This window comes from Anas acuta, chromosome 1 (genome assembly GCF_963932015.1).
Source record: "Anas acuta chromosome 1, bAnaAcu1.1, whole genome shotgun sequence".
Taxonomy (NCBI): Eukaryota; Metazoa; Chordata; class Aves; order Anseriformes; family Anatidae; genus Anas; species Anas acuta.
The window spans coordinates 30,578,124-30,605,260 of record NC_088979.1 but is presented as its reverse complement, the minus strand read 5'-3'; the positions used below and the strand labels follow the sequence as shown (position 1 = coordinate 30,605,260).

Genomic DNA, 27,137 nt, shown 5'->3' with positions numbered 1-27,137 from the left:
TGCAGCATCACTCCAGTGATCCCTCCTTCATGCAGCAGCCCTCGTGTCTCCCTGCTGGAAATGCTCTGTCTCCCACAGCCTCCTGTGCAGTGGTCTGGGGAAATCATCCAAGGCATCTTTTTAGAAGAGCCGGCTGATGTAGAGCTGTTCCTTTGCACACAAACAGAGAATCTGTGCTCAGGCATCTCCCATGGGGTCCACGGAGTGAGATGGGGTTTGAAAGAGACTCTAGTTCTTGGATAAAGGTAATAAGAAAACATCCAGCCTACTCCTCCCCTTTTCTGAGGGGCTCCACTGAATCAGCAAGATCATATCCAACTCTTAAGAAAATCACTAAGAATATAAATGCATTAGGAATAGAAGAAAAAAAAACTAAATAAGGAGAAGGGGAAACAGAAATGCTTCCAAGAAAAAAAAAAAAAAAAAAAAAACAGGAAGAGAACAAAGCAGTGAACTGTGGAAAGAGAGGATGAAACAAGTGAGCCAGAGTCATGCAGACCTCAGCATTAGTCAGTGTGTTGCTGAGAAACTGAGAATACGTCTGGTCTAACTCCCACTAGGCATGGGTGGTGGGTTTCACAGAAGGAATTACAGCGCGGTGAGAAATGGCATTAGGTTTAAGAATAAATTTTCAAATGGCATTAAAAGGAAGGCCTTGAATCGTCTTTCAAAATGTCATTTTGCCCTTCCTCTCCATATTCCCCACTGCCATCTAAGTTTGTTTTTTTTTTTTTTTCTTATTTGAAAGCAAGAGCTGGCTAAGGATCATTAAGCAGTCAATTTGGTGGTGTTTGAGCATGGGCTAAATGTAAGCCTTCACATACTTTTCCTATCCACAGAGCTGAGACTCAGCACTTTCAAGGAAGGGGAAAGATTTATGGATTAGACATCCATGCACGTTCCCACCCGGGTAGCCCCACGCTCCCTCCCAGCCGTGTCTTGGCTCAGACACCTTGGAGAACAGCATCGAGGTAACCATGGTGACAAGGGCCTTAAAATGGTTGTAGTCATGATCATTTAAAACAAACAGCTGCGTAAGTCTGGCCTAATCCTAATGTAATCCTCCCAAGTCTGGCAACCTAAAAATAGAAAGGCAAAAAAAAAAAAAAAAGGCCGTCCACCTACTCAAAATTAGTTCTGCCTCAAACAGCGGAGAATTTGTGCTTTGCAGCTAAATCTAAATTCTGCTTCTCCGTGAGACAGGGCCTTTGTGTCACAAGTTCATTGTTATATTTTTAGACCCAGACACTGAAAGGTGGGGCCCAAATATAAACCTCATTGTACTTTGGCAGCAAACAGGAACCAAATGATACCTTGCAGAGGTCAAGCTCAATTTGAACTCTCTCTGGAAGGCGGGAGATTTTTTATTTGTTTGTTTGCTTTATTTTTCCCAGACATTATAGTTTTTTCATTAGCTTCCTTCACAGGAAGTTTTTAGTAGCTCTTCTTGTGTCTCTTATGCTTGTCATTGTGGAGGGATTCAAAGGCTTTAAGTGACTTTCTGGAAGACCATCAAGATGGGATTAAATAACCATTCTGCTATTTTAGCCTGGGTCTTCTGACCCAAATTCATCCTTTGTGGGTCAAGACATCAATATCCGTGGCTGTACCTTGCCTTTGAGAAAGATGCTTCCACGCTTGTCAGAAGTTGCAGTAATAAATAGGACAGAACTGTATGATACAGAGACAAATAGAAGAAATCACACAAGGTCTGCATCAGGAGCTTGTGTGCAGGAACCAGCTCCTCCCTGCCACATTCAGGGACTATTGCCATGTCTCTGGATGCCTAAGGAGCTGCACTGGTGAGGGGACACTGAGAAAGGAGATTATTCTTCTCTGCTCTTAGGGTCCCACCGTGCTCTCCCCAATAGCAGTGGATATAAATCAATATTATCATGCACACTGTTTTTGGAATCTGAAGTAGGATCCAAGATGTGGATGGATGTTCCCAAGGTCACACATGATCAGCAGCAGGGTACAGAAAGATATCCTTGCTTCCAAACCAACCTCGGCCCCACCAGCTGAGGAGGCAGCACCAGCATTGTCACTGCACCTTTCGTCTCCCCCACAGGGCTGAACTGAAGAGGAGCACTCAGAGTAATGGAAACAACACCAGGGTTGTAATGGAGGAGTGGGGAGGCTGGGGAAATCTTATCTGGCTTCCCACAACCACTAAGTACTGCTTGCAAAGTGCTGATGGAGGAATTCTGGTACTCCAGTGTTGGGGTAGGGAGCAGAATGAGACAGCACTCAGGTGCAACAGGGAGCCTCACTTTCCATCACCACTGCTATTTGGGTAACACAGCTTACTTTTAACCTTCTTTTTCATTGTTGTTATTGATTTTTTTTTGTTCTTTTTTTTTTTTTTTCTGTATAAATTTGTGAGAGAAGGAGCAAAGGGGTGCTGAGGAAAGCAAAACTGATTTCAAATCTCTATTTATAAATCTCTAATGTTTATAAATCTCTATTTATAAATCTCTAATGTTGTGTTTTAAAATCGTTCAAGGTAATCATCCTCTTTCTACCTCCCAGGTCTGTTTATGTATTCCTTATGTCCTGAGTGTACGAGTGGACCTTCAACTTCCCATCTGTGAAAAACAGCCATCATAATGAGGTGTTGATATGTTTGGAGCGCTACCTGCTACTATAATAGGAATGATTAATAGTGATAGATCATTTTCCACACCCACACAGATAATAGCATCTCTCCTGGGATGGCTGACAATGTAATTGTGGCAGAATGCAGGGAGGCCTGAAACGCATTTCATTAGTTATTGACTGGGGTACTTTGTCTCGTCCTTTAAAAAAAAAAAATAAAAAACCACAACACATACAGAAAAACCACCTGACAGGAAAAAGGAAAAGCGTGTGCAGTACTTTTTAAAAATCAGCACACAGGCACAATTAAAGATAACAATGCAGCAGCAAATCAGTGCAACCCATCGGCATTTTCTTGTTCCACCACACACAACAACGTATTTGCCCCAAGAGACATTTTTGGAGGTGCAAAAGTTCACCTGCAGCCTGTTAATTCACTTTGAGACGGGACTGCGATCACTTAATGGACTCTTCTTGTACCGGCTGCTATGGTAACTGCTGCATCACGCTCTCCATAGGCTTGTTTTCGGAGGAGAGTGTAAACTGCAAGAGCAAATCTCAGATGGGTTTGTTACTGGAATCAAAATCCCAGGGCGGATTTGCAATTCTACACATGGTCTTGGCCCACCGAGCGCTCCTTTTATGGGCATGTTTGCTCATCTGGCTTAATTTTAAACCCAGTCCTTAAGCATTGTGTGCTCAAAAACACTTCTCAGAATTGAAGTCTTCTGGGTTTGGGCTGGGTTGGAGGCACATGTGGAAAGCTTAAGAAAAAATAAAAAATAAAAGCACAGGAAAAAAAAATAAAAGATGAGACAAATAGAGTGGAGATTGGGTTAAATCATTCAGCCCATCTGGCCTAGTCATCAAGCTTAAAGGCTGCAGAAGCAAAGCCCTCTTCAAAAGCAAGCAAAGAAATGTCCTCAGGAGATTGGAAAAAGAGCTACCAAGTCTTAACCAAGCATAACCAAAGCAGTGGTAAATACCAAAGTCTGCAGACACTCTGGAGCAACAACAAAGAAACCTGGGAGCGAAGATTTCTCATCCATCTCCTTGTCATGAGAACTACCATGACAAGTGACCTTCACCATCTCCTGTCTCATCTCTCTGAAGAGAGGGACAAGGAGTCAGGTGCCGGGGCATGGTAGAGGATCTATGCTGAAGAAGAAGGAAAGAGCTGAGGGAAAGCAAGGGGAAAAGGCATCAGGGAAAGGGGAAAAATGGGGAATGAGAAAAAGAAGATGCAGAAAAGTGAAATTGGATGTCAGTGACCTGCTGGAAGCTGGCAAACGTGTTCCTGCAAACGGATGGGTGAGGTCAGGCAGTGGCGGGCAAGCAGGATAGGGGTAATGACAGAGGATGCAGGTTCATGTCTGGGCAGGAAGCAGACTTTAGAGATGGAAGGGGCCTGGAGAAAAGAAGAAGCTTACTCTTCACCCCGCAGCAGGACACTCCCTGTCAGGGTCATTTCTCACAGATATATGTCTGACCTGTTCTTAAAGATCTCCAGCAGCAGATGCTCCTGGACCTTCGTAGACCTCCCACTCAAAGGTTCATCATATTTCTCTCAGAGCTAGTGTTGAACATCCCATTTCTTTCCCAAGTACATGAGAAGGGGCCTGGAGAGCAAGTCCTATGAGGAGCGGCTGAAGGAGCTGGGCCTGTTCAGCCTGGAGAAGAGGAGGCTCAGGGGTGACCTTATTGCTCTGTATAAGTACATTAAAGGAGGCTGTAGCGAGGTGGGGGTTGGCCTGTTCTCCCATGTGCCTGGTGACAGGACGAGGGGGAATGGGCTAAAGTTACGCCAGGGGAGTTTTAGGTTAGATGTTAGGAAGAACTTCTTTACTGAAAGGGTTGTGAGGCATTGGAACGGGCTGCCCAGGGAGGTGGTGGAGTCACCATCCCTGGAAGTCTTCAAAAGACGTTTAGATGTAGAACTTAGGGATATGGTTTAGTGGGGACTGTTAGCGTTAGGTCAGAGGTTGGACTCGATGATCTTGAGGTCTCTTCCAACCTAGAGATTCTGTGATTCTGTGATTCTGTGAAGTACATATTGATTATATCTTCTCAGAAGTGTTTGAAGACTGCTTAGTCTATTCCCCTTGGTTCTTCTCCAGGATTTCTTAAAATATAATGTCCAAATATTCCAGCTGATGTTTTACCAATGAGCTTCAAAAGGATTATTTAATGCACCTTGCAAGCTACATTCCTCTCAGTATGATGCCAACCTTTTTTGCAGCAACATAACATTCTTGACTGAGGGTCAGCTTGTGATCCACCATTACCCTCATATCTTCCTCTTCAGAACTGCTACTGATCAGATTTCCACTGTATAGCCAAGGGAAATATATAGCCATGTAGTCACATACTTGATTATTCTAGCCTGAATGCAGTACCTTCTGCAATTGTTGAATGCCATTTGGATTTCTCCCTTCAGACCAGTCTTTAAGGTCATTTTAAATTTTAACTCTTTTTTTTTTTTTTTAATTTTATCTTTAAAAATATTTGCCCTCACTTCAATCTCCAAATTTAATATATGGACTTTCTAGTCCCTCATCTATTTTATTTAAAAAGGTACTGAGTAGATGTGATTCAGGATAGAACCTTGCAAAGTCCTATTGAATCCATCCATTTTAACATGGATCTAGGGATAACTTCATCCTGGGAGAGGTCAGAAGAGATAGAGAACAAAAAAGAAAATGGGAATAAGTCAGTTAGAGTGATAAACCTCTTAGACTGGGTGGAGGTGGTGTGGTAGATGTAAATAGGTAGGGAAACGGACTGTAACATCATACTATTGCTTTTGGCCATAAGGTAAGAGACAGGACTGAGTAAAAGGGCTAAAAGAAGCAGCATGAAACTCAGGGGAATCCAAATTGAACTGATGGGTTCCCAAAGCATTTGACAAAATCAGTGAATCAAATAATAATAATGATAATAATAATAATAATAAATCAATACAACTATCAACAAGCAATACAATTTATATGTGGTGCCTGTCAGACCAATGAAAAGGAAAACTACTCCTAGGAATGGGCAGACAGGCAGTGATGGGCCCGTCAGCAAAGCCACCACCACAGCAGAAATCTGGGAAGAGTAATAGTGCTGGGGAAGAGGTTCATGCAGCACTGGGCTGTGGTGTTGCCCAGTGCCTCCACCTGCAAACCTCTCCAGTTATGTCCATGGGACAAGTGCAGGGAGCAGGCAGCACTGTATGAGTAAGCACCCAGCGGAGCTGCGAGCAGGAGAGGGAATGACTGAAAGTCATCTGATAGCAGCTGTCAGCAGGACATGCTGAAGGGCTGCTTTTTTCCTTGCCGCTGCATCTCTGCAACCTGCCAAGTGTGAAAGCAGGGCTTTTAAATTGGTATCAGTGAGCAAAGCCCCAAGGAAGACAATCAATCAAGAGATAGGGTGGTGTGTCTGTCTCACGGGCTGTCCTCCCCTCCTGCCCCTTTCCCAGCAGAGGCTGTCAGCTCCTTGGGTTTGAACACCTAAGCCATGTGGCAGCCCGGACATCCTGCCTTGTCCCCATCACATGGTGTGAGCTATTTCTGAGGTGGCAAGAGCTGCCCCATGTGGGTGGAGAAGCCGGAGGGCAGGCAGGCCTGGACCACCACCAGGCCTTCCTGGGGTTTGTCACCACCTCTGTCACCGGGAGGGCATAATGACAGGTCACCAGGCAGGCATTAAGGTCATGGGTGGGGAAATGACCATCCCAGTGCCACCAGTGACCTGCACCTGCTCGTGACTGTCCCAAAATGTGCGATAAGTCAGCGAGGACGGACCTCGGCCCCTTGGGCTTGGCCCTGTGCCACTGCCACTGATGGCAATTCACATGCTGAGCTCCTCTTGCTCACCATTCACATGGGCCATGTTCTGACACACATCACCCAAAATAGAAATTCCTTTCTAACTACATGGTTGTCTCTGGAGCTGCGTTTGGGCCTCGGTCAGCTCCTGAGACACCAGAGCCACCCTCCTTTGAGGCAAGGAGCATGTCCTCCTCGGTCAGCAGGCGCTGCCAGCCTCCAGGGAAGCTTGCAGCCATACAAAGTAGGCAAGCTGTGATAACGCTCTCTTCCCACTCATTTCGCCCAGATTGACAGCTCTACCCAGTTGCCAGTGGTGACGGTTTAGCTACCACGTCATCCCTCCATGGAAGCTCTTCTGGTTGGCCATAGCAGGAGATATGCCTGAGCCCTGGGTTGTGGGAGCTGAGGGGGCAAAAGGAGGTGCACAGGGGGGAGGAATGTGAAAATGAAGCTAGGCAGGCAACTTCTCTGGTAGTGAAAGATAACACACCAGCAAGGCAGTCCCTTAGGGACTCTGCTGCTTTGTATTCTTCCAGATGAACATACAGACATGGACCCCCTCAGCCCGGATTTGGTGATTACAGCCAAAAATTAATCCCATACCTGTTCTTTCAGAGACCTCAAACTTTGTCATCCACTGTCCTCCAAAATAAAGGTCATGTGTAATAACACAAACAAGCAAGGACTAGGCCTTTTTTTTTTTTTTTTTTTTTTCTCTGTGCTTTATACTTTACCTCAGTGTACCAAAAAGAGAGACAAATTAGCTTGAAGCATCCATTTTTCAAGATACCTGGGCACTGCTTTCTGCAGGAGAAATATGAGCCTGAAACCATCTGTTATTTCCTGTGAAATATCTCCCCTGTCTGACGGGGCTGACTGCTGCACTTCTTACTTCCTTTACACAAGCAGACAAAAAAAAAAAAAAAAAAAAAAAAAAAAAAAAAAAAAAGGGAAAAAAGGCAGCTCATGGCCACCCATACTTTCAGCTCTGTTTACTGATTTCTACAGCTTCCTCACGAGACACTGCCAGAAAGGCAGTAGTTTAGCTGACTACAGGCTGTTCTCATTAATCCCCCTTAGCTAAACAAGATGCAGGATGGAAAACTGCAAAGCAGGAAAGCCAGCAAATTACATCGAAGCAGCATTTTAGGAAATCTGAGCAAGACGCTTTTTGCATCATGCCCCTGTTGATGAGCAGTTGTTTCTAACAAATTGTTTTCTACCAGTCTAAAGCACATGGATATTTGTATGCATGTAGGGCTGTTTGTAAAGTTTCTGGAAGGCCACTTCCTTCCTCCCATGCTCCCACAGCTTTTTGATGTCTTCGCTGCATTCAAAACATCATTATTTAGCTGACCAAGGGCTCTGACCCTTCTTGTTTCCACCTTATTTACATTGTTCGCATTTCAGGGGAGCAAATAAAAGGCAACAGTGGCAATGCTGTAAGCAGGAGTGAAGTTATGACATTGCTGCTGCACTTCTCACTTTGTCCTGGGGCCTTTAGATTATATATATGTACATATATATATACACATATATGCATATGTATATATATAAAATCTACAGGAATTTCTTGTATTTCAGTTTGTATCCATCATCTCATGTCCTGTCACTGGGCACTTCTGAAAACAGCTTGTCTCCTTCTTCTTTACTCCCTCCCATCAGCTATTTGTCCACATGGATAAGATCCCCTTGGGCCTTCTCTTCTCCAGGCTGAGCAGTCCCAGCTCAGCCACTCTTTTTATGAGACATGTTCCAGTCCCTTCATCATCTTCATTGTCCATCATTGCTAACAAGGCAGCTGGTGAATGGCATTTCAGAGCTCGCTGTAGCAGCCTTCTGATCAGCTCCTGTTTTGCCATAACCGCTCTGTCAGGCTGGAGGAGCCCAGCTAAAATTGCTCATATGTTGATATCTGTTTGAAAGAGCTCCCAGTCCATGCACATGACGCTTTTCTGACAGCATGCCAGAGACGGATCACTCGACTTGCTCTTTGTTTTCTTTTTTCTGCCAAGCTCACAGGCTCAGCAGTCACAGAAACATAACCTCCAAGGTATGAAGTTAGTTTTTCGGTGAAGACACAGAAATCAGTGTTCATTTCTTTATTCTTGTTTTGGCAAGTGATGTTACCCTTTGCTCAGATCCTCTACTACCTGTCTTCACTGGCAGCATAACAAGTTGGGAGCTGGCTCCCTGCTTGCTGAGAAACTCGTTCCTCTTTTGAGCTTAAGCATTGCAATCACTGAGGCATCTAAGTCAGGCAGTTCTCGTAGATGGCTTGGAAACAAGTGGTCAATGTTTTTATGCTTCATTTCAGTAGACACAACAATGCTTTCTTCTCCTTTATCTTTCCTGCCTTTATTAGGTTGTACTTTCTGCAGAGAATCTGTTTACTACTCAGTGTTATCTTAATATAATAAATAAATATATGGTGGTACAGTATTATGGGATATATATGATACCATAAAGATAGATAGATAGTTACATACATACACAGTGTGAAGGATAGTAGGCAAAATACAGGTTCTTATTTTTGCTTGAATTATTCCTGTTAGAGGTACCCTGATGACTTCTAACCTTTTGTTAAATTAAATTACTAAAGCAGTCTCCTGAATGTGTAGCCTTCACAAAACAACGATCATGAAACAGATGAGAAGCTTGGGGACTTTCCATTCTTCCTGTAAACAATATCTGCATGGGTTGTTACAACATCATCCATTAATGCTGGTTCACGTGGAAAGGGGTGGGATGAAATTGCACATTGCTGAAAATCCAAACAAAACGAAGTCTTCTTTTATGATCTTCTAAAAGGATGCAACTTCACACCCTTTAAGTGTCAAAGTTTTCCGATAAAAAAGGCTTGGCAAATTGGTAAATAGGGTAATTTTCTCTAAACACATGCTATAAAAACCTGACAGATTTTTTCCAAGCTTAGGAAAAAGAGATAAACCAGAATGGTTATTTCACATAGAAAGTAAATCCCTTACTAGTCAATCTTTCTGATGGGAAAGGAAATTATTATATAGACCTGGCCGGGCACCATCACATATTCCGTCAGAAATACTTCTGTGGGCAGAGACCCACAAACCTACAGTATGAAGGGATAGATCAAGAGACCACCATGTCCGCTGGAGGGATTACAGTACAGTACTTTACAGCAATACATCGCTTTGCCAGCCCGTCTAAAGTTACAGCATTTCCGTAATCCACGTAATACGCTGAAGAGTTATTAAGTTTGAGTAAACCAAACACCAGTGGGTGTGACAGCCATGTGGCAAGTGCTTGACTCAGACGTCTACCACAGAGCTTGAATTTCTCATATATTTTTGTACTCCTCAGTGAGGACAACAAGCAAGGCTGGAACTTATTGGTCAAGGGCTCAGTGGGCTGTGTCGGGATGACTAAACACTTGTCCTGGCTGTGGCACCAATCCTTGACTAATCTCTCCGTGCCTGAGGTTTCAGCCTTTCCGATTGCTTTGTTCTCGGGCACCATTCCCAGCAGGAGAAGAGAAATGTTGTCTGTGGAATAATTCCCCCAAGTGAACAAAGACTTAGCTAAATGTGTTGTGACACGGGAATAGAAACACAAGGGGAAAAAGTAGGAGGTTGTTTAAATTTGCTACAAACAACAATAGCCTGTGTATGCTGACAAGACGTAGCACAGTTTCTGACATAATGGATCAGTTGTGTCCTCTCGTTCTGCCGATCCAGGTCAGTGAGTCTTGCAGCATAAGGTGCCCCACAGGTTTAGCTGTTTTCAGGAGCTAGATCTTAGTTGTGATACTGGAAATGCTCAGGTGACTTTGCTGTTATGCAGAGTGATATAAACAATGAACTTTGTGAAGAAGCCCAGAGATAATGGGGAGTGACTGAAGCTTAGCACGAATCCACTCTTGGGTGTCATGCTGTTTATAGACTGTGTCCATTCAAGCAAGGCAAAGCCTCTCCTTCTGGGGAATCTGTCATTCTTTAATGGTGTTACTTGGCTTTAATAATTAACCCCACTTATTGATATTGCTATTTTGATTTATTTACTTTAAGAACTGGGGATTTTTCAGACTCTTCTTAGAATAACAGCTCTCTGCTCAGTACAGTGTATGGTAATTTGCAGTTCCCAGATAAATGGGCTCTGAGCTTTGACTCACCTACCAGGGACTCTTTGCCATACAAATAACAGCAGAATATGTGAGGTGTTTGTAGGCTCACCAGTTCCTATTTTATAGTATGAAGGTTTGTTGACTGATACTTCCAGAACTGTGGCAGTAGTGAAAAATGCATAAACATGACTCTTGTTTTCTTGTGTTTGTAGGTGATGTGTTCAATAAAGTATGAGCCAAATTAAGCTGTTACAGTGCGCAAGCTGAGTGCCCTAAAGGTAGCTAAACCTCACTCCATTTCAGACCAAAATATAAAATTTTAAGCCAAAGAAATCTTTCAAAAAATAAATGGCTTAACAAAAACTGTGATCACTTTCTATAAATATTTTTGGTCTGTGTATTCAGATCATCACAGCTATACTAACTCTACTAATAAACTTTATTTTGCATTATTAACTCTGGTGCCAATTTAAATCTTGAACTGGGAAGCAGATCCTGGAGTGAGTTGATTGTTAGCTAACATAGTGAAAGTCTCATAATGAACTAAAGCCTATCAGTAACAGCAGTTACTGATTTAGCTGTATGATTAACTGCAACTGTTAGGAACTACCTTTCAATGAGTAACTAAAAAGATTTCAGCCTTATCTGTGGGCTGTTTTGCTCTTATGCTCTAAGGTTTTTGATCCTCCTCCCTTAAAAATAGCATCTAAAACAATTCTCACATTGATCATTGCTTATTTCTTTGCAATGCATTTCAGCACACATCTGGAAATCACGGGGTTAAAAAACAACAGGGAGAAAGGGAAGATATTACATTTTGCTGACTTTGTCCTAAAAAATTCTTTGATATTGTTAATGAGCTACAAGGAAACACTAAAGTATAGATGCATAGAGGAAGCAGAACAGTTCTGAATCCATTCCCATCTGCAGGTCCCCCTAGATTCCTGCTGCAATATGGGAAAACAAAGAAGACACTCAGTCTGTACCATCAGACTTTATTATGTTCCTCTGTTATGCAAGAAAATGATTGCAAGGCATGTTCATAAGGAGATCATCATTATACAATTAAAGTGAAACTAAGCTGGTGTTTGGGAGTATTTAAGCTGCCATTAGAAACTGAAACTCAAGCTAATATCATATTTCAGTGATGTTCTGACAAGAGCTCTGAAGGAAATTGCCCTTAGTGAGTTGTGCCTGGATCTATATGCTGGGATGTACAATAGAGCTGATTCCAGGCATTGTATCTTCACTATTCCCATAGCATGTGCAGAATAAGAATATCTCTGTAACACAAATACTTATTCTATTTGAGCCTCTAGGCCTGTCCTAACTACTGTGCTGTAACTTCTAAGCTAAACTGTATCAGGGATATGCAAGAGAACTTCCTTCATCCGTTTCTGCTTGAAGCAAAGAGCATCTCTTTCTGAAAAGCAATCTAATCTTGATTTGGAAATTGTCAGTGATGGAAGAATCAACCACAACCCTGGATAGATGTTTCCGATGGTTAATTATCTCTGTGGTTAAAAAATGTTCCTCACTTCTAGTCTGAATTTGCCTGGTTTCTGCTGTCAGCCACTGGATCTCATTATATCATTATCAGCTCTGTTAAAGAGTCCATTTTCATATTTTCCTTAACCATGTAGGCATTGAGAGGGATCCCATTTATGCAGCTTTAGCTGTCAGACAGTCACAGTATAACCTAAACTAGCTCACTAGGCCCCTTATCAGTCAACTCAGAGAGCCAGTTGTCCCTCTTCCGTGCTCCTTGAAGCTGGCAAGCACATCTACTTTACACACAACTACAGCTGGGCCTTGCTACACACTCCCTCTTCTCCTGTTTGGGTTGGGTTCATGAGTGGACATTGTATGTGGACCCTGTGCCTGGATGACTCTTGCTGTGACTCTTCCATTTTTGCCATAGGCAGAACAGAGCTTTCCTACAGCCAAGGTGCCTGACAGAGCGATTACACCTCCAGGATCCAGTCTAGCTTCCTTGAAATACCAGATACATTTGTCTGCTACCAGATTCTGGAGGCCAGTGAGCCAGACATTTAGTCTGTATCCCCCTATCTCTGTAAGGTTTTCTTGTAGACTAGAATGGTTTGCAAAGATGTGAGATCTTTTCTGTTCCAGACTGCCAAGGTCACGTAGTGATGTCAGGCCTGACATTGATTATGTGATGTCCCCCTTTTTTTTTCCTCATATGCACATCATATCCAATGAAATAGTTGATGAAAAAAGATAATCTGGCAGATTTCAGGGCAAACTTATGCTATTCCAGAATGATTGACTGACCTTCCTCTTGAGGCAAGAAGCAACACTTCCTGTAGTGGAGACCTCAACCCCACAGTTTACCAAGACACTCATTTTCCAAGAACATCAAGAACTACTGGAATAATTTCCTTCTCTTCCTATCCCTGTCTGGCCAGGTCACCACCCAAACCACTGCCACTGTCTGCTTCTCTCTTTCCTGGGTAAGCAGGATGTTTTCTAGACTTGTCACTTCCATCTTTCATTTTCTTTTTGAGCTAAGAGGGAAAGAGTGGTGTCTTTCCTTGCCTTCGCTACCAGGAATCATGCTGTCTTAACATCACTCTTGCAGATTCACATCAGTTCCATTGAGTCAGGTCACTAAGCTGGTGGATATCTACAGTAGAGATCTGTATGACTCTGAAACTAACATAGGCTCACAGCAGCATATTTTCCCTCTTGCAAATATAAATTTTAAAAAGTGAAAAGGGCAATAAGAAGTGGAACAGTAGCACCAAAATGAGAAAAAAATAACTCAGTAATGAGAATTTGAAATTTTTATTACTTATATTCCTAGACTGAACTGAACCATTATTAGTTTTAGTCTCAGAAATGCAGTGGATACTGGAGCAAAAACTCCTTTATGTAGGAAAGAATCTCTAGCTCAGGAATATTGAAAAATATTAAAGTTTGAGTCCTTGCGTGTAAACAGTGTCCAGTCATTGAAGCACTGGTGACATAATGCTTCAGCCAATGGGTAGTAGCAAGGATTTCCCCAGTAGTGACAATGTGGTAGGAGCAAGTGGCCCTTTAGACCCTACTGGAAATGTTGTGCTGTCTACAGGGAAGATTACCTTGAAATGGAGAGTGTGCACATGTTTGTGTGTGTGTGATCACAGGCACAGCTCCTGATGGATATCACATTACAGGAATACTTTCACCACTGCTTGTAGAAGCACAGATGTGCCAAAAGCTGTGATCCAGAGGGAACTTGTCAAAGGCTGAGTGAGAACAGTTAATCCTTCATGTCTACCCAGCCTTTTCTGCTGCAATTGTCTGCAGGAATGCTGCCTACCACCAGCTGCGGCCATGCATGTAGGTGAAAACTGAGCCAGGGGCTCTCACATCACATCACCACAACTTATTTCATGAAAGCCACTTCTCTGTAATGGTAACAGCCAGCCCAGTCTGGATTTGCACTGCAGTTAGATGCCATATTCAGATGGCATGATTTGTGAGCACATCCCAGATGCAGTGATAAGCCTCCATCCTCACTCCCCAAATGAACATCAGGGTCTCTGCCCACAGCATAACATCCTTCTGGGTAGCGTCATGGTTTGGTGGTGGTTCCCCAAAGGGGTTAGAGCAGATCACCTGGATGATTATGATTTAAAACTATGAAGTTCACCTAAACTGGGATTTAGGAAATTTTTTGGGGTGTTTTAGACCCAAGTCTCTTCTACTCAATCTTCACTGTTTGATACTGAAAGACAATGAATAAAGCAAAGGGTTTCCCTCTTCACTCACACCAATCTGATTTATGAGGCTGCCCTCTCCTCACATGAGTACTTATGCTTTGTATTTCTCCAGAACAGCCTCATAGCTTACAAATATTTGCACATGATAGAGCTGGAAGAAGATTTTTAAAGATTTGTAAATAGTTTAGGCAGATAATTTCCATTCATTTAATGCAATTCTTTGAGAAGCATTGAAAAATATCAGGGTGTTTATGAGAAATCTCTTTCAATGCCAGAAAACCTTTACATAGCTACTGCCAATGCTACTGTGCAAATAATAATACTGTAAGATTTCAAAATCATGTTTATAAGCTGGAGCTGTTATGGTTCAGAAAACTCCAATGATTCACCAGCACTGTTGTTATGGTTAATTTTCCAGGAAAAGTACGTTATTGCAACAATTTCTCTTTTCTTGCCATCACAATGTTTATTCCATTTGCTGCTTGTTTTTACTGCTGAATCTTAGTCTGGCACAGAGATTCTCGTATCTGAAAAGGGTTTCTAAAACCATCAGCATTTTGAAACATATACAGACTGCCAGGGGATCTTATTTTTGGCTTTTTTAATAACTTAGTGTTTTTGAACTTTTTAACAGTAATGAGCAATCCTCCCCCTCAAATAGCAACATTTTAAAGTGGCGTTTCAACTTTTGTGGCTGCAGTCCACTCTTTTATAATGTGGGAAATGCCCTGCCTCTGAACTGTGTAAGTGATACGTCATTCTCCCCAAGTCTGCTTTTTAGCAGAAATGAGTAAACACCTCTGAGGTCCTGAGGACGTGTTTTCAAAACAGTGTCCAGTACTTCCAAAGATTGAAACAACGATGGCTGAGGAGTTAACAGAAAGAAAACATCAGGTCAGGAGAGAGTTGCTGAGGACAGGACAGGATGAAAAACTTGGAGTAATAGCACGGAGCAAAGGACAATTTTCTCTTTATTCCCCAGCAGCAGCAAAGTCTGTTGGAGTGCTGACTAAGCCTCCCGGGGGAAAGAGTGGGAGTCCCAGAGGATAAGCGGTAAACATGGGCCTGGACAAAGCACTGGGAAATGTGCTGCTTGTCAGCAACCCTCCTGCTATGCGATGGAGATAAGATAGGTGGCCTAAACTGTCTCAAAAGACATCTGTGAAGCATCTCTCAAGGCAGACAGGGAGCAAGAGCCCCTTCAGCCTCTCTTGTTCCTCCAGGCCCTGCCTTTCTTCCATTTCCTCCTTCTGCTGCTCCCTTCTCCTCTCCCTTCCTACCCTCCCATATAAGGTCCCCACAAACAGCTATCGATATGTGTTGTAACTCTTTCTGAAGAAATTTGATAGCATGCTGACAGTCTGGATTATCACAGTACATTGGAGATATTGAGACCACAGCATGCAGTTTGTAAGATGGCCACAGCTCACCTTATGGTCTCCACAAGGTTTTCATGGGAGATGAAGGGGAAAGACCCTTTGGGGAGGGCTCTGCCATCATGGGAAGGATGTGACGCATGGGTGCAGCATGTCCAAAACCTCCTCACTACATGTATCTGGATCTGTGCTCATGAATAACACAAGCCAGAGTTTTCAGTTTGGTGATGGATGTTTTCAGACCTCCATCAGAAGGTTGGTCCCATGTGACATCAACACCTGGAGAGCTTGGAATGAGGAAAGGTGCAAGAAAACCATCCTCCTTTCCTATATAGAACAAGGCAGGCCCAGAGAAGAGCATTTTAAGAGTGACATCAAAGTTTTCTCATCCAAAGGGAATCTCTCTGGGTCAGATTCCTCTGAAGAAATATAATATCTATATCTGGGCATCCTGCACCTCACAACATCAACAGGAAAAATAAGCACAACTAAAAGTGGTAATACACATCATCTGAAATACCTTTCAAATTTGCCATGAACTCCTGGGCATTGACTCACCAAGGATACAACAGTGATTAACTCAAATGTAAATAACTGTGTTGTAGACATACGGAGATAGGAGACATGGATCTTGCTTCTGTGCCTTGGTGTGCCCTGATTTCACTCTCTGTCAGGGTTGCAGGCAGTGAACCTTAACACCGCTCCAGCTTCAATTGTTTAATTTCCCTTTGCCTTTCAGTCCTTTTTCAATTCACACCTGAACTTTGTGACTTCTTCCATGCCACTCCCCACATGCAGAGCATTCCTCCAGTTGAGGTTTGACAAACATCCTGGTTCTAAACACAGCTCAGAACACACCTGCTCTGTGAAACTCTGGGGCTGTCGTGGCCCCACCCCAGCAGGGGTTTTCTCAGTCCTGTGGAGCACCACTGGCATTGCCAATGTCAGGACCTCCTCTCGCTCGTATTTTACTGGTTCCTTATTGAAAGGAGGTGCTGGATCCCACAAATAAAATGATAAATTCACCTCTCTAAAACCTGGAAGTTCAAGTCATTCCTTTGTATGAAGTGGGGGATACAGGGAAAACTGAAAGGAGACTTAAGAACTGTCTCATGACTGTAATTAGGTGAATGATTTCTGACAAAACAAGTGAATAAAATGCACTCTATGTCCACTGAAGGTAGGAGGACAAGAAGTGATATATTAAAATTGCAGCAATGGTTAGCTGTTAGCAAAAAAATTGCGAAGGGAATGAGAATGGGGTTATCCAATACCTTGGTTAGATAGCAGAGACCCTGTTGTTCTTGGTTTTAAGATCAGAATTTTGAAGCACATTACCCTGCCATCACAACTGAGCAGCAGAGGAATGGGTTAAATGGTGGCCTGTGACCCATTTCCCATGAGTTCTATGTGTTTGTAGATAAGAATCCAAAAGCGTTGAATCACAGGGAACGTATCCTAGCTCGTCCCAGGGCAAGACAGGGGCAGAAGGTTAGGATTTGGTGTTGTCGTTCTGTAGCCCTGAGGAAAGTTACTGTTTAGGTCACAGCCCTGTTTAACTTCTAATGAAGTTGCTCAATTCTGCAGAGCTGACAGAGCAATCTCCTGCTGAGGTTAGCAACGGTTGAAGTTCAAGAGTGGGTACAGAGACAGAGAAGCATCAAAACATGCAGGTGCATTTGTTTCTCCTACTTGTTGCTCCAAGAGGTACTTGAAAATACAGATATGCCAGGTGTTTTTCTCATTTGTGAAAGCACAGAGAGCTTTCTAAATATTCTTTGTTTAATTCTGAGTTTTATCCCACTCCTATATACCAAAGAGATGTCATTTGAACAGGCTTGCAGGTAGACTGGAGAAACATCTGGTTTGACCCGGGAAATGTAGGTTTAAGGTAAGCAAGTGCACATGAGGCACCTCACACCTCTGGCTCCCCCCAGTCTCCAAGAGCAGGACACCTTTTTGAACATGTCCTAACTCCTTTCCAGCACAAGATCAGCTTCCTTCATGGAAACACCTTTTCTGAGTCACATCTTTTCGCTCAGCTGGGATTTGGCCAGAGGCCACACCTGGAAACCTATGCTGAGGAACATGCAAAGATACCAACCCAGAAAGCATGCTTTAGCAGGGTCTACATTTGCTCTGGCACCCTTGTAGCCTGTCAGATGATTATGGTTTATTCTCTAGTCAGGTACCCAGTTGTTTACCTTCATCATTTTGTAGGGCCCAGGATGGGATGGCTGTTTCTACAAGGTAAAGTGTGAGATCCTGACACTTCTCTGGAAGGGTGTCTTGTCGGGAGGCAAGGCTGTGCTGCTCTCATGCCAGGAATGATGAGATATCCCTCACATGGTGTCAGTGCTTGACTGGACATGGGAGTCAGATTGTCACATGCCGTATCTGTCTCTGTGTGCCATGGTGGCCTGCATGGCCGAGCCTGTATGGTCTGCACCAAGCCATGTCACTACCTCCTGAGGCTCAGAAGGAGACATGGAAATACTGCACATTGTCTTGCTGCAGTAACCATGCTGCCAAGAGGAACCCATTGCCCTGAGGGGAACGAAAGCCTTGAGATTGGCTGGAAGGGATGTGAGAGAGATATGTGCTAGGCTAGACCAGTGCCTTGTCCTTATGCTTTGAAGTATACATGGTCTGGGACAGGTCCACATGAAATAACTCACAAACACTCCATTTTGTGAGGTGCAAAGGCCCCAGTGACACGCTCGTTCACATCAAGCCTCCAGCATGGAGGCCTGAAGGTAGTAGACAAGTAGAAATGCCATGCGAAGAGTCAAACCCAACTTGGGCCAAAGTCATGGACCTGGGCATGTTCAAGCCATATTGTAATGAAACACGATCCCATCAGTCCTGCCAAGACTGGTAGTAGAAAGCTCTCTTAGAAGGGAGCATGAAGTAGCCTCAGGATGGGTGGAAGGAGAGGGAGGGCTAGCTGAGGAGCTGGATGAGCTAAGCAAGCCGGGTGAGGTGGTGAATCAATGCGTCATTCCTTGTGCAACCACAAGGCAACTCCCCAAGAGGTTGCCCTTCCCAGGAGAAGCGTGTGTCTAGTGGGGGTGAATCCCTTCTCAGGACCCAGCAGATGAGTCAGTGTTGACTCAGGTCTTTGTAGTCCTCCCTGCTCAAGTGATACTGGGTAAAGAAGGGAAAAGATGAAGCCTGTTTGTATTTCTTCTATGCGACTCCCACTCTTGCTATAAACTGTAAACACTGCATAGGAGCATTTTTTTCTTTTATTTTTCTTTCTTTTCTTTTCTTTCTTTTTTTTTTTTTTTTTTTTTTTTTGATAAACTTGACTGCTGGGTGCACGCATTAAGCTATAAATATAGTCTTTCATAGGGGAAAAAAAAAAAAAAAAACTCGTTTATAAGTGTCCCATTAAGCAAAAACATGTTTCATTCTTTGTGGGGAGACCATTCTCCTGCCCACATGTTGAGGTATCTTGGAAGCAGTATGTAGCTCTTTGAGGACCAATTATTAATTTGAATTTATTGAGTGCTGACAGATGTGCTTGGTGCTTTATGGTCACATAAGGGAACCCTTGTGGCTGCACTATTTCAAGAGAAAACTCCCATGAAAAGGTGGAAACCCTTTTGGTTTAAGGAAACTGAAAGACGCTGTTCTGATTTTTGAAACACTGGCCTCGGCAGCGCTCCACTGCGTTGACCAGCTTACGGGCCAATTGTCTCCTTAGCAAAGTGTTAATAAACACTGACAGAAATAAACAGGGAACTTCTCCTCTGCAACCAACCAGGTAACATTTGCTACACTGATTCTGTCTGCTTCAACTATGTCTGAGGGACACAAAGCTGCCGGGTACTAAGAAATCAAACTCGGTTTGTTTTCATCTGTGTAACTGTGAGAAGAGTTTAGCTTCTCATTCTGAAACCAGTTTGTGAGTTGCAGGGGTTTTATTGATCTGTATTGTCTTCTCCCATCATTCTTTCCTGCCAAGGCAAATGGCATCTCCCGTGAGTCTGTGGTTTCAAGGATGGTGTCATAATAGAGAAGAAAAATATGACCAAATTATTTTATTTTTAATGATACTTCTAATGCTCTTTTTCAGCAGTGAAGAGCAGCAATTCAGCTAATGGAGAGACACGTGAGTATAAAATTCAGAGTCTGGCTGGGGTTGACTCTAGAGAAATGAAGCAAAGGAGGCATAAGTAAATTCTACAGGCTCACACAACATAGCTGGGGGTATTTTTCTTCTTTAAGACAAAACTGGATGCTCTACAAAAGTAGAGGTATAGTCCTGGGGCTTCCAGGCTGTCTGTTCATGCAATTTTTCTGGTAGCTTCACAAAATAAAATCTTGCCTAACTCTTTGCCTCGTGACCACAACCTTGAGAACATTGACAATACTTAAATTGTTGTAAAGGCAAAGAACAAACAGGCATACTCCCTTCTTGCTGCTGCTGGAGGGAGAGGTGAGACCCTAGAGGCTCTCACACACTTAGGCTCTTTAAAACCAGTGAGTCAGTGACACGTAGTACGGAGTCCGGGAAATCATCCCGCTAACCTTTTCCAAGTCCTTAAACTTTTGATGTGTGATGGTGAAGGTGATAATGATTAAAAGAAGAATCTGTTATGTATGGGGAGGTGAAATGGCAAAACACTGTTGTTTTTTTCTTTCCCCTCCCACAGGTTAGATTATGCTATATAGAAAGAATTTACCCAAAGGCAGATAATGCTTAAACCATTTAGAAATAATTAATAGACATTAGAGTCACTGCATACTACAGAAAACTGTGTCCTGAAAGGTTAGACAATAACTTTCTTTGTTAGAGTAAAAGATGTTTGTTTAGGCCCAGCTGGAGCTTCCGACTGCCTAATTACCCCGAGATGAAGTAGCTGTGCTCTTAAGGAAGTCGAAAATGCACTCCAATGAGTGCTGGGCAGCACAGGCCACCAGGTTTCCACAAAACGTCATGCAGACATGTTGTTAAATTAATTTTGCAGGTGGAGGCTGTTCTTAAACTTCTGCATTTTCTAAAAGGCTAAAATAGGTTTGCAATATATCTGCAGAATTGCTTTCTCCCTTTTGCAATGTAGTACATTAAAAAAGCACCTTAGAGACTGCCAATGTCTGCTCAGGATCCATGAGGACTGTCCTCCTAGCCATGGCTGGGACCCCCTTGTCACTCATGGGTGACCACCATCCTTCTTTGGGACCATGGGGATGGCAGGAAAGATTGAATGACTTCCAAGAGCCAAGTGCTTGGCCAGCTTTGTAAACTTGAAAGTCCTATCTCTTTGGCCATGTTTCATGCTCGTTTTGTCTCTCCCTTCTCTCAGTGGAAGACGGAAGAATGAAGAATGAAAAAATGGAAGAAGGAAGAATGGAAGAAGCTGGCAGTGCTCGCACCCCAGTGTAGCTGGCAGAAAGTGAAGCTAAACCAGCCCCAGCTCCTCTGCTTGTTAAACACAAGGGAGGAAGGGGATTATCTGCTCCCAATGTTTTGCAGAAGTGGTTGGGAAGCATCCCTTCTCCAAGAACCATCCTTTTTGATGGTGCCACTTCCCAGCTCGCACTCCTCAGTTCATCTCTGGCACAGAAGTGCCAGCTCAGCTTGAGGTGGGAACAGTTTGCCCTGCTGAGTGGCGATGTAAATGGGGGCTTAGACATTCAGGAACTGCAAGCCAGCTCTCTGGATTTGCTCCTGATGTTTGCCAAATGCTTTCTATTCACTGGAATATGATGAAAACCATTTCTGTGAGTTTGTGGCTGTCTAGTTCCTAGCAAGCCGTTAATACAAGGGATGAAGGGGAAACCCAAACCCCCAAACCAAAAATCTGGACAACTTACAAACCTTCTCTATAGCTTAAATAGAGGCTTGGTCTAATACTCCTAATTGGCTGGAGCAGCCCTTACAATTTCCCAGACGGTTACTTAAGTACATGTAACCACTGTAACTGCTATGCCTGTTATTGTGCTGCTTTCCTTTCCTGCTGACTGACACAGAGCAATGAAACTACCCAGGTCTGACATTACAAACCAAGACATTGAAGCCAAGGTATGAATGTAAAAAGGCAATAAATACCCTGCTAATCTCTCCAGCAACACAGAAGCAATAGCAGGAACTATTTGCTCCAGAAAAAAATCTAGCTGGTGTTTATTAATTTTATTTTTTTATTCTTGGAGTTCAAGTTGTTCCAGATTTTAAATATATACATACATTTGTGTCCAAAGGGTTTGTACTGCTATAGTAGAAACCTAGCTTTTTCCTTCAACCCCAGGTCTGCTATTGCAGTTACTCCGACATGTCATTATGCCACTTACTTAACACCTTCCTGCGACTGAAGTCCCCTTCCCCTTCCACTTGCCCTTCCCCTTCCCATCCTAGCAAGGATGCCATGCCTTCCCTTATTGTACTTATTTACTGTTTTTCAACTTTTCGTGCTGGTTTTCCTTCCATATGTCCATGGAATTTATTTATTTAAACCCACGCTTACTTGAGGAACAACAGAAACAGTCCCAACAGTTTATAGCAGGAACTTCTACCAGGAGCTTATGCTGCTCTGCCTTGATATTTTAGCTTTGTTAGAGACCAGATATCTGTTGCTCATACTCCTGTACCAAGTTAGCTCTGTTTACAAGCTATTGCTTTTATTGATAATGAAAACATTTGGCCTAAGGACATCAAGATGCCCCTTTCCCTTTTGGCTTGGCAGTTTGGTCTCAGAACTATAAATCCCTCCTTTCCCAGCACCCCTTGAAATGATGACCTCTCTGGAGGACCTCTCCTCTCCTGGGCCACCCAGCAAACCATCAACAGAGTCCCCCAGCACCCTACTTACAGGACGGCTTTGAGGAGCACAGCCATGCTCAAGGGGCTTTTATCGGTGAAGGTTTCCTTGCCATGGCTGGAGTCTGGGTCCTGCTCCCCATGTCTCTTGCAATTGTCATCTCCTTTCCCAGCCCTGCTAGGATCCAGGCTGCATCCTAGACTAAACACGCTCCTGGCCAAGGAAGCAGCTGGGGTGTCCATCATCTGCCACTTGGCTCTCCAGAGCAGGCACGTTTGTGTGTGAAACCAGCTCTGGCTCGCCTTGCCTGCCCCTCTGCCCCTCCTACACACTCGTGTTCATTCTCTCTTCCAGAGCTTTCGGAAATGGAAAACAAAGATTCGGGCTGTCTTGGATCCAGGCATGGGAGCGAGGCAGGATGATGTCTATAAACATCCAGAAAATAATGGCATCATTTAACTTTCAGCAGAGGGCTTATTTATCTCTAAAGAGATTACACCAAGTGTTTCCATCCAGAGCAGAGCCGTGGAGTAGATGTAAAACCGTGGCAGGAAACTTTTTATACACGAAAGGGGATTGTAAATTTCTGGCGTAAAGTTATGAATTATATTCACTGCGGACAATAAGTCAGATGGTTCTGCTTTACATACTTTTGGAGGATTGATTTTTAAACAAAATGCTACAAGAAAGTAGTGGGGGGGAGCAGCATGCTCCTTCTCTGCAAGACCCAGGTGGCATCAGGGGGCATGGCAGGGGAGCCTGTACTGCTGGAGAGCTCAGCTTGCCTTCTGGGGAGCTGTACTGAGGCCTGCCCACACCCCTGCCCAAGCACAGCACCGTGGGATCAAGGACCAATGTGAGCAGCCTGGCTTCACTGTCAGAGCTACTGTGGGTTTGGAGGCTAATTCTGCGCTGTATTAGGATTCAGAAAGCCTAAATCTGCTGAGCCAAGGCACCCTGATGTGTGCATGTGTGCCAGCCATGCAAGGGGTCAGCAGCTCCAAAATTCAGCAGATGACAGATTGACTAGGGCATGCTGGAAGAGCCCCAAACATGGGAACAGACCAAGAGAAGTGCATTGCAAGAATATCCTGCTCCTTTCTGTAATGTGGCTTCCATTGGCATGCAGCAGCAGCAAAATCCCTTTGCCTGGCATTAGGGTCAATGTACGTTTGTGAGAGATTCCTGATCCCAAACCACCCAATCCTTGTGTTTGGGGTGGCAAGGGAAAAACAAACAAATGCACGAACAAACAGAAACTGTGATGAAAGGGTTCTGTTGGGCAGCAAGAGCCACCCTGGGACTGAGGGCTCTGCAGGAGGCCTGTAGATGTGCTTCAGCTGAGACTCTGTGGAGTCAGAGGAGATGGATGCTGTGTGCTTCCCTTTGCGAGATGTGATGGAGATTACTCCACGGCAGCAGACAATAAGTCTGGAATCACAGCTTTATGCAGCTCTGTCCAGGCACCTCTAATATCTATTTACTGGGAAAAAAAAAAAAAAAAAAAAAACAGGGATAGCTAAGCACTGTAATTGAGGGTCTCCTGTTGAGTGGAAATGGTACATCTGCAGAACCTCCCTGGGCACCCATCGCTGCTGCACCCGAGCACCTTAGCCATACCAGTGCCTTCCAGGGCCCCTTCAGTGCAGTCATGGCTTAGCAGCCCTGAATTATAGCATGGAAAATGAAGGGCCAGGAGTGAAAGTGAATTTTTTTAAAGCCTTTTGAAGCAACATTGAATCTTTATCTCATGTATTCTGCTCTTGTTGTAATACCGCTGTCTCTTCCCACATGTTTTTTTCTGCAAAAGTGAGCTTTACCCTCCTCCCCTCTGTTCTGGTTAAGCTCCATAGAGATTAGGGACCACGATTCTTGCTTATGCAGGTGCAAGCCAGCGCAGTCAGAGGGAAGTGACTTGGGTCTTGGCACGGCTGCAGTTTGCTCTGTTGTGCAAGCGGGATCCCAGCACACAGCGAGCTTCCCACTCCTTATTCACAGTGGTTTGTCCTGGGCTGACCTGGATGTAGCAAGTGAGAAAAATGCTGGATGGAGCCTCGCTTAATGTTAGGTTCTCTTTTAACTACTAACTAAGCCGCCTCTGTACCAGCATGTCACTCTGAGAGGATGTAGACAAATATATCTGTGCTGAGGAGTGGCAGAGGCTGCCGTCCGCTTTTAGAACTGCTGAGATGCACGTTTTCCTAAGCTGGCTAATTAGTATGGGCTCAAAACTAACGGCTGTGTTTAACTGACGAGGCAATATGCCCTTCACCCGTCCCTCGAGATGTCAGGAGAATTATTCCTTTTGAGAAGCGTACTCATTAACTCATTCCTATCTGCTTTGATCTTTTCAGTCCAGTGCTTTCCCCCCAAGCCCCTCTTCTCCCTATGAAGGAGAGCATGAAATAAATTTATACTGATTTCCAGCCAGGTCTTCCTCCCTCACCCTGCTGGGTTTCATGGCTTGATCTTCTGTGCCAGCGATGGCAGATGGCACCCTGATCTAATATGAGGAACCTGAGGCAGGACCATGATCCCAAGGTGTTAGCGCCAATGCAGCCATGAGAAGATGCTGTTAGAGAAACCGAATAGCTGCAGATGCCTCTGTCCTCCTCCAGGGCAGCAGGGAAGAGGCAATGATTCAGCAAATCACTATTTTCCTCCCAGGTTGTTCCCCAGGGCTCTGGATGCAGCTGAAAAATGATGACCTAGCCTTTAAATGGGAGCGTGGATAGAGTTTTCTGGAGAGATCTCATTCAAGCAAGTAGCGTGCAACCCTAGTGAATATAAAACCATATGCCCAGATGCTTGTGGTGTTTATTTTCTCCACAAGAAGATGTTAGCACCTGACGAAAGCAGGTCAGAGTCTAAAGGTAAATGACATTTGCTGAGAAAGAAAGAAAGAAAGAAAAACATAACAATAATTGCACACTGATATTTAGGGACAAATCTTACCCTCAGACTGAAGGGCTCTCAGCAAGGGTGTGAAATGTTTGTGCACTGTTTGGTTCATCCAAGAGCTGAGAAGTTAATTGACAAAGTGGCAAACATTGCATTTCTCAGCCTTGGTATCAGAGGCAAGCCTGGCTTTGCACAGGAGTCGGGAGGGATTTCAGTGCTTAGGTTGCACTTGTGATACAAGAGACATCATTTTGCAAGTTAAATGTTTGTCAAACATCTCCAGGACCTTCACTCCTGCAAGGGTCTGTTTAGCACTTGACAAGATTCACTTGACAAGATTCACTAGCTTTGCATTTCCAGACAGGGGTGGCTCTATTTTAGCTCCCAGATTTGGGGAGCAGCCTACTGGTAGTTGTATTCCAGGAGTGCTGAACATTTCTCTGCATTACGTACAGCTACAGCAAGCTGCAGATCTCTGGGACTTCACAAGGTCAAGTAGCCAAGATTTAAATCATTGCAGCATGGAATTAGAGTCCTATTTTGAGCCACCAACGTTGAAAAAAAATTTACTCCAAGCCAGCAATTGCCTGCAGTATCATACCAAATTCAAAAAGAAAAGGAAAAAAAAAAAAAAAAAAAAAAAAAAAGGAGGCAGAAAAAGGGTAAGGGAATAAGAGAGGTTTGCCTGAGAATAATGTTATTACATACTATGCACCAAAAGGAGATGACTTCAGGGATAAATGACCCTTGTGACTTACTTCCCCAAATCACAGGATGTCAATTTGTGTTTTGAAGGCACCTACTATGTATTGCAGGGGACCGATGTGAAAAAGTGCAAGCTGTCCCCAGACTAAATAAGTGTTGCTTTGTTTTCGAGCTAGAAAACACAGAAAGAAAGTGGGAAAGGAAGGGAGGGACAGAGAAAGGATGTCACAGATGAAAGCATGTTCTCAAAGGTCACGCCAGAGTGTCCTTACCTCAGCAAATGCTCTGGCTTAACTTCATAACCGAATAATCCTGCTATCTGATACTGCCTGAGAAATAAACAGTGTTCTTTAAAGCTCTTGCCCATTTCGCAGCACTTCCCTGACACTGTAATAAAGTAGGTTGCAGCAAATATCCTGCATGCCATGCCTCTAAATGTACCAGTTAATTACTGAGCCCTTTAAACCTGCTAACAAGACAAGCCTTGTTCTTTCAACCTATTGCTTTTTGCCAAAAAAAAAAAAAAAAAAGGAAAAAAAGAAAAAGAAAAAAAAAAAAAGAAGAAAAAAAGTCTGTTGGGCAAATAAATCTTTCCAGAGAAAACAGATTTGTTTCCAAATCAGTCAACTGTGCTGAACTGGAAAGGAAGAAATGTTATTTTTTCCAGGATGAAAGCAAAACAAGACCTCTGCCTGTTTACCCTGTCTCACCCATTTCTAAAGAAGGTCAGTTTAATTCCTTCATTACTTTTTCCTGCTGTCTTATTTATCTTGAAATCTTCTAGCCTTTTTCAATTTCACTGGCAAAGCTCTGCCTGGTTGGTCCAACATAGGAGTGCACTGTGTTTTGCTCTTCACAGCCATGTAAAGATGCTGAATAGAGCTGGGTGAGCTGTAAGGATCCAGAGTTTCTCCTTTCTTCCTCATTTTCTCCACGCTCCTGAAGAAACATAAATCTCGAGAGCTTATTGTCAATTTGTTTTCCTCTTGGCATCGTGTTCATTACAGATGCTCCTAAGCCCGTGACAACAATCACAAATTGATTTTGCCCCAGCCCTGTGTGTTATGCCACACTGAAATGCAATCTCTGTTCCTCTAAGCACCTTTTTATACTGCTGCCTGGGACAGAATTGGGAAGGAAGGAATAGCAGT

The 27,137-nt window shown here is 43.6% G+C and overlaps 1 long non-coding RNA gene across 1 annotated transcript in view; it reads right to left on the bottom strand.

Annotated features, from left to right (window-relative positions):
* LOC137853144 (uncharacterized) overlaps positions 1 to 25,254 on the bottom strand; it is a 38,617-nt gene extending 13,363 nt beyond the window's left edge. The window contains exon 1 of the long non-coding RNA XR_011094275.1: positions 22,432 to 25,254. This is a non-coding gene — a long non-coding RNA (uncharacterized lncRNA). The remainder of the gene's footprint in view (positions 1 to 22,431) is intronic.
* Between the last annotated feature and the right edge of the window lie 1,883 nt (positions 25,255 to 27,137).